At 47.5% G+C, this 15,204-nt stretch overlaps 1 protein-coding gene across 2 annotated transcripts in view; it reads right to left on the reverse strand.

Annotated features, from left to right (window-relative positions):
* LOC140385329 (reversion-inducing cysteine-rich protein with Kazal motifs-like) overlaps positions 1-15,204 on the reverse strand; it is a 378,566-nt gene that overhangs the window by 126,776 nt on the left and 236,586 nt on the right. The gene's annotated exons all lie outside the window — the stretch shown is intronic.

Here is a 15,204-nt window from a genome sequence, read left to right on the forward strand (position 1 = left end):
AAAACAACTTGCCTCGTACATCTCCTCTAAACCTTGCCCCTCGCACCTTAAACCTATGCCCCCCCCAGTAATTGACCCCTTTAGCCTGGGAAAAAGTCTCTGACTATCCACTCTGTCTATGCCCCTCATGACTTTGTAGACCTCGATGAGGTCGCTCCTCAACATCCTTTGTTCCAGTGAGAACAAACCAAGTTTATTCAACATCTCCTCATAGCTAATGCCCTCCATACCAGGAAACACCCTGGTAAATCTCTTCTGCACCCTCTCTAAAGCCTCAACATCCTTCTCGTAGTGTGGCAACCAGAATTGGACACTAGACTCCAAGTATGGCCTAACTAACGTTCTATACAGCTGCAACATGACTTGCCAATTTGTATACTCAATGCCCCGGCCAATGAAGGCAAGCATGCCGAATGCCTTCTTGACTACCTTCTCCACCTGTGTTGCCCCTTTCAGTGACCTGCGGAGCAGTACACCTAGATCTCTCTGACTGTCAATACTCTTGAGGGTTCTACCATTCACTGTATATTCCCTACCTGCATTAGACATTCCAAAATGCATTACTTCACATTTGTCCAGATTAAACTCCATCTGCCATCTCTCCGCCCAAGTCTCCAAACGATCTAAATCCTGCTGTATCCTCTGACAGTCCTCATCGTTATCCGTAATTCCACCAACCTTTGTGTCGTCCGCATACTTACTAATCAGACCAGTTACATTTTGCTCCAAATCATTTATATATACTACGAACAGCAAAGGTCCCAGCCCTGAACCCTGCGGAACACCACTAATCAGCCCTCCAATCAGAAAAGCACCCTTCCATTGCTACTCTCTGCCTCCTATGACCTAGCCAGTTCTATATCCATCTTGCCAGCTCACCTCTGATCCCGTGTGACTTCACCTTTTGTACCAGTCTGCCATGGGGTACCTTGTCAAAGGCCTTACTGAAGTCCATAAACAACATCCACTGCCCTACCTACAGCAATCATCTTTGTGACCTCCTCGAAAAACTCTATTGTTAGTGAGACACAACTTCCCCTTCAGAAAACCGTGCTACCTCTCCCTGATACATCCACTTACTTCCAAATGGAAGGAGATCCTGTCTCGAAGAATTCTCTCCAGTAATTTCTCTACCACTGATGTAAGGCTCACTGGCCTGTAATTCCCTGGATTATCCTTGCTACCCTTCTTAAACAAAGGAACAACATTGTCTATTCTCCAGTCGTCCGGGACATCACCTGAAGACAGTGAGGATCCAAAGATTTCTGTCAAGGCCTCAGCAATTTCCTCTCCAGCCTCCTTCAGTATTCTGGTGTAGACCCCATCAGGCCCTGGGGACTTATCCACCTTAATATTTTTCAAGACACCCAACATCTCGTCTTTTTGGATCTCAATGTGGCCCAGGCTATCTTCTCCAGACTCAACATCCACTAATTCCTTCTCTTTGGTGAATACTGATCTGATGCAAAGTATTCATTTAGTACCTCGCCCATTTCCTCTGGCTCCACACATAGATTTCCTCCCCTGTCCTTCAGTGGGCTAATCCTTTCCCTGGCTACTCTCTTGCTTTTTATGTACGTGTAAAAAGCCTTGGGATTTTCCTTAACTCTATTTGCCAATGACTTTTCGAGACCCCTTTTAGCCATCCTGACTCCTTGCTTAAGTTCCTTCCTACTTTCCTTCTATTCCACACAGGCATCGTCTGTTCCCAGCCTTCTAGCCCTGCCAAATGCCTCCTTTTACTTTTTGACGAGGGCTACAATATCTCTCGTTATCCAAGGTTACTGAAATTTACCATATTTATCCTTCTTCCTCACAGGAACATGCCGGTCCTGAATTCCTTTCAATTGACATTTGAAAGCCTCCCACATGTCAAATGTTGATTTACCCTCAAACATCTGCCCCCAATCTAGGTTCTTCAGTTCCCGCCTAGTATTGTTATAATTAGCCTTCCCCCAATTTAGCACATTCACCCGAGGACCACTCTTATCCTTCTCCACCGGCACTTTAAAACTTACTGAATTGTGATCACTGTTCCCGAAATGCTCCCCCACTGAAACTTCTACCAACTGGCCGGGCTCATTCCCAAATACCAGGTCCAGTACAGCCCCTTCCCTAGTTGGACTATCTACATATTGTTTTAAGAAGACCTCCTGGATGCTCCTTACAAACTCTGCCCCGTCCAGGCCCCTAGCACTAAGTGAGTCCCAGTCAATATTGGGGAAGTTGAAGTCTCCCATCACAACAACCCTGTTGCTTTTACTCCTTTCCAAAATCTGTCTACCTATCTATTCCTCTATCTCCTACTGGCTGTTGGGGGGCCTGTAGTAAACCCCCAACATTGTGACTGCACCCTTCTTATTCCGGATCCCTACCCATCTTATTCCGGATCTCTACCCATATAGCCTCGCTGCCCTCCGAGGTGTCCTCCAGGAGTGCAGCTGTGATATTCTCCCTAAATAGTAGCGCAACCCCTCCAGCCCTTTTACATCCCCCTCTATTCCGCCTGAAACATCTAAATCCTGGAACATTTAGCTGCCAATCCTGTCCTTCCCTCAACCAAGTCCCTGTAGTGGCAACAACATCATAGTTCCAAGTACTAATCCAAACTCTAAGTTCATCTTCCTTACCTGCAATACTTCTTGCATTAAAACATATGCACTTCAGGCCACTAGTCCCGCTGTTTTCAGCAACATCTCAATTGTCTGCTCTTCCTCAGAGCCATACTGGCCCTATTTCCTAGTTCTCCCTCAATCTTTTCACCTTCTGATCTATTGCTCCGGTACCCACCCCCATGCCATACTAAACCCTCCCGTGTGACACTAGCAAACCCCACGACTAGGATATTTATGCCTCTCCAGTTTCGATGTAACCAGTCCTTCTTATGCAGGTCACACCTGTCCCGGAAGAGCTCCCAGTGGTCCAGATAACTGAAGCCCTCCCTCCTACATCCAACTCAATAGCCTAATCATGCTTTTTCCCCATAGCCTTTGATCCCATTCTCCCCAAGTGCTATATCCAGCCGCCTCTTGAATATATTCTAAGTTTTAGCATCAACTACTTCCTGTGGCAACAAATTCCACAGGCTCACCACTCTTTGTGTGAAGAAATGTCTCCTTATCACTGTCCAAAATGGTTTACCCAGAATCCTCAGGCTGTGACCCCTGGTTCAGGACACACCCATCATTGGTAACATCTTCCCTGCATCTACCCTGTCTAGTCCTGTTAGAATTTTATAAGTCTCTATGAAATCCCCCCTCATTCTTCTGAACTCCAGCGAGAACAATCCCAACCTAGTCAATCTCTTTTCATATGACAGTCCCGTCATCCCTGGAATCAGTCTGGTAACCCTTCGCTGCACTCCCTCAAGAGCAAGAACATCCTTCCTCAAAGAAGGAGACCAAAACTGCACACAATATTCCAGGTGTGGCCTCACCAAGGCCATTTACAATTGCAGCAACACATCCCTGCTTCCATACTCGAAACCTCTCGCAATGAAGTCAACATACCATTAGCCTTCTTTACTGCCTGTTGCACCTGCATGCTTACCTTCAGCGAATGATGCACAAGGACACCGAGGTCCCGCTGCACACTCCCCTCTCCCAATTTACAACTGTTCAGGTAGTAATCTGCCTTCCTGTTTTTGCTTCCAAAGTGAATAACCTCACACTTATCCAAATTATACTGCATCTGCCATTGATTTGCATACTTGCCCAACCTGTCCAGATCAGGCTGTAGAATCCCTGCATCCTCGTCACAATTCACCCTCCCATCTAACTTGGTATCATCTGCAAACTTTGAGATGTTACATTTTGTTCCCTCATCCAAATCATTAATATATATTGTGAATAGCTGGGGTCCCAGCACCGATCCGACTAGTTACTGCCTGCCAATTTGAAAAGGACCCATTAATCCCAACTCTTTGTTTCCTCTCTGCCAACCAGTTTTCTATCCACCTCAATATATTTCCCCCAATCCCATGCGCTTTGATTTTGATTTTGCATAATAAACTCTTATGCGAGACTTTATCAAACGCCTTCTGAAAGTCCAAATGTACTACATCGACTGGCTCCCCCTTGTCAACTGCACTGGTTACATCTTCAAAGAATTCCAACAAATTTGTCAAGTATGATTTTCCCTTCATAAATCCATGCTGACTCGCACTGATCCTCCCACTGCTTTCTAAATGTTTCGCTATAAAGTCCTTGATAATGGATTCAAGCATTTTCCCCACTACCGATGTTGGGCTTACTGGTCTATAATTCCCTGCTTTCTCTCTACTTCCCTTTTTGAATATTGGAGTGACGTGAGCTACCCTCCAATCTGCAGGGTCAGTTCCAGAGTTTATAGAATCCCGGAAATGACCAACAATGCATCCACTATTTCTAGAGCCACCTCCTTAAGCACTCTGGGATGCAGATTCTCAGGCCCTGGGGATTTATCCGTCTTCAATCCCACCAATTTTCCCAGCAACATTTCTCTACTAATGTCCATCTCCCTCAGTTCTTTCCTCTCACTAAACCTTTCATTCTCCATCATTTCTAGTATCTGAATTGTGTTCTCTTTTGTGAAGACAGAACCAAAGTATGTATTCAATTGCTCAGCCATTTATTTGTCCCTTATTATGCATTCCACTGTTTCTGTCTGTAGGGAAATATTTCTCTTTACCAATCTCTTTCTCTTCACATATCTGTAGAAACTCTTAGTGTCAGTCTTTATGTTCCCTGCAAGCTTCCTTTCGGACTGTATTTTCCCGTTCTTAATCAATCCCTTCGTCCTTCTTTGCCGAATTCTAAACTGCTCTCAATCCTCAGACCTATTATTTTTCTTAGCCAATCTGTATGCTTCTTCCTTGGATCGGATACTATTTGTAATTTCCTTTGCAAGCCATGGATTGACCCTCTTACCCATTTTGCTTTTGTCCCAGACAGGAATGGACCTGCGTTCCTTGAATGTTTGCCATTGCCTATCTACTGTCATCCCTTTAAGTAACTCTACCCAATCTATCAAGGCCAACCCACGTCTCATACCTTCATAGTTCCCTTTATTAAGATTAGTCTCCGAATCAACTACTTCACTCTTCATCTTGATAGAAAATTCTATCATGTTATGGTCGCTCATCCCCAAGGGGTCTCGTACAGCTAGATTGGCAATGATTCCCTTCTCATTGCACAGTACCCAATCTAAGATGGCCTGCTCTCTAATTGGTTCCTCCACATATTGGTCAAGAAAACCATCCCGTATACACTCCAGGAATTCCTCCTCTACAGCATTGTGGCTAATTTGATTTCCCAATCTATGTGAAGATTAAAATCACCCATGATCACCGATATTCGGGTGTCGCACGCATCTCTAATTTCTTGATTAATGACATTCCCAACCTCACCACTGCAGTTTGGGGATCGATATATGACACCCACTAATGTTTTTTGCCCCATGGTATTTCTCAACTCTTCCCAAACAGATTCCGCATTGTCAGAGCTAATATCCTTTCTCACTGCTGTGTTAATTTCCTCTTTAACCAGCAGTGCCGCGCCATCACCTATAGTACAAAAGTAACTATGTCCAGAGTGCATATAGTCAAGGAAGGTTTTATTTTCTAAATTGAGAAACCCAAGAGAAACACCAAGGACAATTTTATATGGCATCATCCAGGTTGAAAAGTGTAGGTGAAAACAAAGATAAATCAAGCAGCAGCAGTTAGGTAATATCAAGCGAAGGTCTTAAAAGATTATCAAACCATTGCCTATGAAGAAAATTACTTCACATTTTAGTTACACTAGGAAATAGGGCTGAATTCCTTACTTCCCGCCACTGGCAGCGAGAATTGCGATCGGGCGGAGAATAGCGGCAATGGAAAAATCGTGATTTGCGCCTTGCGGTGATTCAGATGCCATTCTCCAGTCCCCCGCTGGCAGCATTACGGAGGTTTGTGCCCCATGCCGGCAGGCCCATGCAAGACAGTCACCTGCATGGATTTAAATCTCATTAGTAGGTTGGTCACTGCCCCATCCCTCCACGATGTTCCACCACTCAGGAGGAAGTCACACGGGAGTGAATTGGTGCAAGTATTTACAAGTGGGGCCTAAACTCTCAAATATTGTCAGACTTGCTGGGAGGGTGGCTGCCTGGGCCGGGTAGGGGCGCGGAGGGAGTAGCAGGGAAGGTCTTGGTGCCAGGTCCATGGACCTGGTGTTATAACCCCCATAGGTTCGAGGATTGATTTCCTGATAGCGTGTGTAGAGTACGAGCCCCCCCCCCCCCCCCCCCCCCGCCTCACTGAGGGGTGAGGCTCAACAGGGGGCTCTTTAATTACCCAAGATAAAAGCCCGCCCAGGAAGGAGCTGACATCTCAGCATGGGCCCAGCTGGGATTTGGACCGTTGTTTAGTTGCTGTATTTCCTAACTGTGAGTTGGAAAAAAAACTACTTTGGGCTAACCATTTCAGGATTCTTCATTGACTACAGTACTTGGGATATCTAACTAGGGATAATTGCAGCCTGCGCAGAATGTGATTCAAACACCCCTCTGGTGCTACTTACTGCTCACTGTGTCCTGCAAATGTTCAGTGAGCCTCTAGTGATGTGGGAACCCACCCAGGCTGTCCCTCTGGAAACCCTCATACCCCTGCGGTATTATCAAGGGGATTGGTGTGGTCATGCTCAATCACTGGCCCATCAGGTATTGGAACTCCTCAGAAGCGTAGCCCCACTGCAAAGGAAGCAGGGGATCAGCACAGCTTACCCCAACCAAAGGACCCCTGCACCAAGACATTTGGAACCCTCCCTCGTACACTGTCCTTTCTTAGGGCAGAGACCTCACCAGTGACACCGACCCCTCAGGATCACGAGCTGTCTCATCCTGGCAACACTGACTGCCCCTGCAACCTCCTCCCATGCACTGTTCAGGAGGGTGGGCCTCAGTCTGCAGACCACCCTGAGAAGAGGATGTCCCTCTTCTCCTCATTGGCATAGAGCAGTGGGCCCACCTCGGACTCCTCAAATTGAGGGAACAAGTCTTCTTGTTGCTGCAATGAGTGTGTGGAGCACTTAGAAGCAGCTTCGGTGTGTCAGGCTCTTTAGCACTAATTCCGACCCCAGTGGTTGCACTGCCTGCTAGGCTGGGAATTGCTTCCAATTCTCGCTGGCAGAGTGCTGGCCCATTTGCTTGTCATAAGAGTCATAGAATTTACAGTGCAGAAGGAGGCCATCAAATCTGCAATGCCCCTTGGAAAGAGCACCCCACTTTAAGCCCACGCTTCAACCCTGTCCCTGTAACCCAATAGCCTGACCCAACTAAGAGGCAACCCACCTAACCTGCATATCTTTGGACTGTGGGAGGAAACCGGAGCACCTGGAGGAAACCCATGTAGACACGGAGAGAAAGTGCAAAACTCCTCAATTGCGGAACAAATAGTGCCCCCAATTGGAATGCAAATCACACGTTATTCAGTTCCAGCGGGAACACTTAGGGTGGGATTGACCGGCTGTTCACATCAGCAGGATATTCTGGTCCCAAGCCGGCATGCGGGTTTCCCGGCAACGAGGGGTACAGTCAATGGGAAATCTCGTTGACAATTGTGGGACTGGTACATCCCGATGGCAGGCCAACTCTGCCACTTAAAAACAAGCGGCAGGTTTTGATGGGTAAATCCTGCCCCCCCAAATGGAGAATCCAGCCCATAATGTCCAGTGAAATTCTCAGGCAGGCAATTTGTAATTGAAGACCATCTCTAAAGAGACAATCAACCATTTTGATTTTTTTATGTGAAAGAATAGGGCTTTACCCTACAGTGTTGGCTTTCCAAATGTGCTCTGTATCTCCAAGTCAAAGAGAAGGCACTGAGGTTCAGCACAAATTGTTTCCAGTTGCCTACAAATGTGATCCAAATAAATGAATGCAAGAGAAGTCTGACTTTGTTCCATACCACAAATAATTGAACACAGTCCAAAGAGAGTGGAAAATTCTAAAATGACCAGCAATACAAATATCAGCATCAAATCACTTAGTCAGCACCTTGAAGTGCACTCAAAACTTTCACATCAGCAATTACTTATCTAAACAACTTTTATGTCTAACTTGAACAATGATCCTTCGGAGTAGGGCTGGTTTCCAACAATTTGAGCTATATTATGATGGATATCAATTCGCCAGTGTATAAATGTTCATGTTCAGACAATCCGAATGACAGCATGTGCTGCACAGATTCTGCTTTGATGCTGGCAGAGAACACACTTATAGGAAGAAGTCAAGAGTATGCATGCTCCAGTTTCCTAGTGGTCGCATTCATGATCAAAATGTCTCTGACCATATTTCCTTTAAACAGAGCAAAATCCCTTTGGTGGAATTTTTTCCCCCAACTCAAATACTTGAGGTTGCGTCCTTGGGATTATGAAAAGCATATATTACTTTGGAAAATTAACTCCGACAGGAGGAAATATAAGAGGGGAAGGGCGCTGGATATTTGAAAACACAGCTCAGAAACACTCTATAAAATGCACAGCCTTTCAAATCTCATAACCAAATGCAGAACGCAGACAACAACCCTTGGTAACAAAGTACAATGAGCAGTCGGACGTCGATCTGAAAATTAATTACAATTGAATCAAAGCCAACGCTTGCAACTACAATTCCTCAATGAATTCCACTGCCTTTCGATACCAGGCAGCCTTACAGTGAGCACTAAGGGCAATTTTGGACACCAAGGGCAATTTATCACGGCCAATCCACCTAACCTGCACATCTTTGGACTGTGGGTGGAAACTGGAGCACCCGGAGGAAACCCACGCACACACGGGGAGGATGTGCAGACTCCGCACAGACACTGACCATAGCCGGAATTGAACCTGGGACCCTGGAGCTGTGAAGCAATTGTGCTATCCACAATGCTACCGTGCTGCCCTTAAGAACTTAATCTACACTATATCATTCTACCATAATCCATGTACCTATCCAATAGCTGCTTGAAGGTCCCTAATGTTTTCGACTCAACTACTTCCACAGGCAGTGCATTCCATGCCCCCACTACTCTCTGGGTAAAGAACCTATCTCTGACATCCCCTCTATATCTTCCACCATTCACCTTAAATTTATGTCCCCTTGTAATGGTTTGTTCCACCCGGGGAAAAAGTCTCTGTCTACTCTATCTATTCCCCTGGTCATCTTATAAACCTCTATCAAGTCGCCCCTCATCCTTCTCCGTTCTCATGATAAAAGGCCTAGCACCCTCAACCTTTCCTCGTAAGACCTACTCTCCATTCCAGGCAACATCCTGGTAAATCTCCTTTGCACCTTTTCCAAAGCTTCCACATCCTTCCTAAAATGAGGCGACCAGACCTGTACACAGTACTCCAAATGTGGCCTTACCAAAGTTTTGTACAGCTGCATCATCACCTCACGGCTCTTAAATTCAATCCCTCTGTTAATGAACGCTAGCACACCATAGGCCTTCTTCACAGCTCTATCCACTTGAGTGGCAACTTTCAAAGATGTATGAACATAGACCCCAAGATCTCTCTGCTCCTCCACATTGCCAAGAACTCTACCGTTAACCATGTATTCCGCATTCATATTTGTCCTTCCAAAATGGACAACCTCACACTTTTCAGGGTTAAACCCCATCTGCCACTTCTCAGCCCAGCTCTGCATCCTATCTATGTCTCTTTGCAGCCAACAGCCCTCCCCACTATCCACAACTCCACCAATCTTCGTATCGTCTGCAAATTTACTGACCTACCCTTCAACTCCCTCATCCAAGTCATTAATGAAAATCACAAACAGCAGAGGACCCAGAACTGATCCCTGCGGTACGCCACTGGTAACTGGGCTGCAGGCTGAATATTTGCCATCCACCACCACTCTCTGACTTCGATCGGTTAGCCAGCTCGTTATCCAACTGGCCAAATTTCCCATTATCCCATGCCTCCTTACTTTCTGCATAAGCCTACCATGGGGAACCTTATCAAATGCCCTACTAAAATCCAGGTACACTACATCCACTGCTTTACCTTCATCCACATGCTTGGTCACCTCCTCAAAGAATTCAATAAGACTTGTAAGGCAAGACCTACCCCTCACAAATCCGTGCTGACTATCCCTAATCAAGCAGTGACTTTCCAGATGCTCAGAAATCCTATCCTTCAATACCCTTTCCATTACTTTGCCTACCACCGAAGTAAGACTAACTGGCCTGTAATTCCCAGGGTTATCCCTAGTCCCTTTTTTGAACAGGGGCACGACATTCGCCACTCTCCAATCCCCTGGTACCACTCCTGTTGACAGTGAGGACGAAAAGAGCATTGCCAACGGCTCTGCAATTTCATCTCTTGCTTCCCATAGAATCCTTGGATATATCCCGTCAGGCTTGTTTATCCTCAAGTTTTTCAAAATGCCCAACACATCTTCCTTCCTAACAAGTATTTCCTCGAGCTTACCAGTCTGTTTCACACTGTCCTCTCCAACAATATGGCCCCTCTCATTTGTAAATACAGAAGAAAAGTATTCATTCAAGACCTCTCCTATCTCTTCAGACTCAATACACAATCTCCCGCTACTATCCTTGATCAGACCTACCCTCGCTCTAGTCATTCTCATATTTCTCACATATGTGTAAAATGCATTGGGGTTTTCCTTGATCATACCCGCCAAAGATTGTTCATGCCCTCTCTTAGCTCTCCTAATCCCTTTCTTCAGTTCCCTCCTGGCTATCTTGTATCCCTCCAGCGCACTGTCTGAACCTTTGTGTCCTCAGCCTTACATAAGTCTCCTTCTTCCTCTTAACAAGACATTCAGCCTCTCTTGTCAACCATGGTTCCCTCACTCGACCATCTCTTCCCTGCCTGACAGGGACATACATATCAAGGACACGTAGTACCTGTTCCTTGAACAAGTTCCACATTTCACGTATGTCCTTCCCTGACAGCCTATGTTCCCAACTTATGCACTTCAATTCTTGTCTGACAACATCATATTTACCCTTCCCCCAATTGTAAACCTTGACCTGTTGCACCCCATTACTGAAGTGAAAGTCACAGAATTGTGGTCACTATCTCCAAAATGCTCCCCCCACTAACAAATCTATCACTTGCTCTGGTTCATTGCCAAGTACCAAATCCAATATGGCCTCCCCTCTGGTCGGACAATCTACATACTGTGTTAGAAAAGCTTCCTGGACACACTGCACAAACACCACCCCATCCAAACTATTTGATCTAAAGAGTTTCCACTCAATGTTTGGGAAGTTGAAGTCACCCATGACTACTACCCTGTGACTTCTGCACCTTTCCAAAATCTGTTTCCCAATCTGTTCCCCCACATCTCTGCTACTATTGGGGGGCCTATAGAAAACTCCCAACAAGGTGACTGCTCCTTTCCTATTTCTGACTTCAACCCATACTACCCCAGTAGGCAGATACTCCTCGAACTGCCTTTCTGCAGCTGTTATACTATCTCTAATTAACAATGCCACCCCCCCACCTCTTTTACCACCCTCCCTAATCTTATTGAAACATCTATAAACAGGGACCTCCAACAACCATTTCTGCCCCTCTTCTATCCAAGTTTCCGTGATGGCCACCACATCGTAGTCCCAAGTACCAATACATGCCTGAAGTTCACCCACCTTATTTCTGATGCTTCTTGCGTTGAAGTATACACACTTCAACCCATCTTCATGCCTGCAAGTACTCTCCTTTGTCAGTGTTCCCTTCCCCTCTGCCTCACTACATGCTTTGGCGTCCTGAATATCGGCTACCTTAGTTGCTGGAGTACAAATCCGGTTCTCATACCCCTGCCAAATTAGTTTAAACCCTCCCGAAGAGTACTAGAAAACCTCCCTCCCAGGATATTGGTGCCCCTCTGGTTCAGATGCAACCCGTCCTGCTTGTACAGGTCCCACCTTCCCCAGAATGCGCTACAATTATCCAAATACCTGAAGCCCTCCCTCCTACACCATTCCTGCAGCCACGTGTTCAACTGCACTCTCTCCCTATTCCGAGCCTCGCTATCACGTGGCACCGGCAACAAACTAGAGATGACAACTCTGTCTGTCCTGGCTTTTAACTTCCAGCCTCACTCCCTAAACTTGTTTATTACCTCCACACCCCTTTTCCTACCTACGTCATTGGTACCAATGTGCACCACGACTTCTGGCTGCTCTCCCTCCCCCTTAAGGATCCTGAAGACACGATCCGAGACATCCCTGGCCCTGGTACCCGGGAGGCAACATACCTCCCGGGAGTCTCGCTCGCGACGACAGAATCTCCTATCTATTCCTCTAACCATTGAATCTCCTACTACTATTGCTTTTCTATTCTCCCCTCTTCCCTTCTGAGCCCCAGAGCTAGACTCAGTGCCAGAGACCTGGCCGCTAGGGCCTTCCCCCAGTAGGTCATTCCCCCCCAACAGCATCCAAAACGGTATACTTGTTTTGAAGGGGTACGGCCACGAGGGATCCCTGCACTGTCGGCCTGTTTGTTTTCTTTCCCCTGACTGTAACCCAGCTACTCTTGTGCTGTACCTTGGGTGTGGTTACCTCCCTGTAACTCCTCTCTATCACCCCCTCTGCCTCCGGGATGATCCGAACGAAGTTCATCCAGCTCCAGCTCCCTAACACGGTCTCTGAGGAGCTGGAGTTGGGTGCACTTCCCGCAGGTATAGTCAGCGGGGACACCGGTGGTATCCCTCACCACCCACATCCTACAGGAGGAGCATGCAACTGGCCTAGCCTCCATCCTCTCTTACCTTACAGAATATAGCTGCCCTGTGGACCAACTGGACCTCCGCCCTCCGACTCTGCTCCCAGTCAGCAGCTGCACTCTCTGTAAACTCCTGGCTCCGTTCTCGCTCTTTGCGGAAATGTAGGAAACGAAATGAAAGGAGCAACTTACTCCCTCCTCACCTAACTCCCTCAGTCACCAAACTCTCACTATAGCACTCAAATGCACCAAATTCAGCACTCCCTCGGTCACCAAACTCTCACTCTAGCACTCAAATGCACAAAATTCAGCACTCAGTGCGAAACTGCCAGATAATCTGTTTTTGTGCTAAGGTTGAGGATTACATGTTAGTCAGGGCACTGGAAGCAATTTCCTGCTTTTCTTTCCCTGATTATTTATATCACCTGAACAGACATCAGGGGCGGGATTCTCCCCCACACGGCTGGGCGAGGGGTCCCGGCATGCTGGAGTGGCGGGAACCACTCCGGCGTCGGGCCGCCCAATAGGTGCAGATTTCTCCGCACCTTTAGGGGCCTTGAGGGGCTAGGCCCGCGCCGGAGTGGTTTCCGCTCCACCGGCTGGCATGGAAGGCCTTTGGTGCCACGCCAGCCGGGGCCGAAAGGACTCTGCCGGCCGGCGCGAGCATGCGCGGGAGCGTCAGCGCCTGCTGACGTCATCCCTGCGTATGCGTGGGGGAGGGGGGGTCTCTTCCGCGTTGGCCATGGTGAAGGATGCGGCCGAGGGAAAAGAGTGCCCCATGGCACAGGCCCGCCCGCCAATCGGCGGGCCCCGATCGCGGGCCAGGCCACCGTGGGGGCATCCCTCGGGGCCAGATCGTCCCCAGGTCCCCGGAGCCCGCCCGCGCCGCCAGGTCCCGCTGGTAAGAGAGGTGGTTTGATCCTTGCCGGCGGGACAGGCATTCCAGCAGCTGGACTTTGGCCCATCGCGGGCCGGAGAATCGCAGGGGGGGGGGGGGGGGGCGCGCTGACTGGCGCGGCGCGATTCCTGCCCCCGCCGAATATCCGGTGCCACAGAATTCGGCTACCGGCGGGGGCGGGATTGACGCCAGCCCCCGGCGATTTTCCGACCCTGCGGGGGGTCGGAGAATCCCACCCCAGGCTTTGTTTTCAAGGTCTCATCCAAATAAACCCTGCAATCCATCAGCAATGCACTGAATTGCAGGCATAGATAATGCACTTAATGTCTCCACTGGGGCTTGAGCTCACGACTTTCCGACTCAGGTCAGAACGCCACCGCTGTACCAACCCAGAACTCAATAAAAAGTGTTTCCTTTAAAAATACGACTGGTTTCTTTGGGTAACCATGATAATCTTTAAATTAATTGGAAAGGTGGTTACTGAACATATATTTTAAATGATTGTGATACACAGGAAAACATGGAAAACTAGATTAAATGAAAGAATAGGAAGTCAGGTCAAATTTTTTTAAATTTTTAAAAAATATATTTTATTCAAGATTTTTTGGCCAAACATAACAGTACATAGTTTTTCTTTTAAACAACAATAAAGCAATATAAATAACAGTGGCCAGTTTTAAACAAGTAAATAAATAATATATAAACAGAAACAAAAACAAAACTAAATGGCAACTGCCTTGTCAAAAATAGTTACTCTCCAAAGATACAATCCAACAGTCCAATATACATTACCTGTATCAAATGTCTATACATATTCAATGACATCCCTAAGAGCCCGCCCGGATCCTCCCCCCCAGGTTGCTGCTGTTGTCTTTCTTTCTTTTTCATTCCCTCTGTCGTTCAGTGAGGTAGTTGACGAACGGTTGCCACCGCCTGGTGAACCCTTGAGCCGAACCCCTTAATACGAACTTGATCCGTTCTAACTTTATAAACCCTGCCATGTCGTTTATCCAGGTCTCCACACCCGGGGGTTTGGCTTCCTTCCAAATTAACAATATCCTGCGCCGGGCTACTCGGGACGCAAAGGCCAAAACATCAGCCTCTCTCGCCTCCTGCACTCCCGGCTCTTCTGCAACCCCGAATATAGCCAACCCCCAGCTTGGTTCGACCCGGACTCCCACCACCTTCGAAAGCACCTTCGCCACCCCCACCCAGAACCCCTGTAATGCCGGACATGACCAGAACATGTGGGTGTGATTCGCTGGGCTTCTCGAGCATCTCCTACACCTATCCTCTACCCCGAAAAATTTACTGAGCCGTGCTCCAGTCATATGCGCCCTGTGTAGAACCTTGAATTGTATCAGGCTTAGCCTGGCACACGAGGACTACGAGTTTACCCTACGTAGGGCATCAGCCCACAGCCCCCCCTCAATCTCCTCCCCCAGCTCTTCTTCCCATTTCCCTTTCAGCTCATCTACCATGATCTCCCCCTCGTCCCTCATTTCCCTGTATATGTCCGACACCCTACCATCCCCCACCCATGTCTCTGAGATCACTCTATCCTGCACCTCCTGCGTCGGGAGCTGCGGGAATTCCCTCACCTGTTGCCTC

The sequence above is a fragment of the Scyliorhinus torazame genome, chromosome 11 (genome assembly GCF_047496885.1).
Source record: "Scyliorhinus torazame isolate Kashiwa2021f chromosome 11, sScyTor2.1, whole genome shotgun sequence".
Lineage (NCBI taxonomy): Eukaryota > Metazoa > Chordata > Chondrichthyes > Carcharhiniformes > Scyliorhinidae > Scyliorhinus > Scyliorhinus torazame.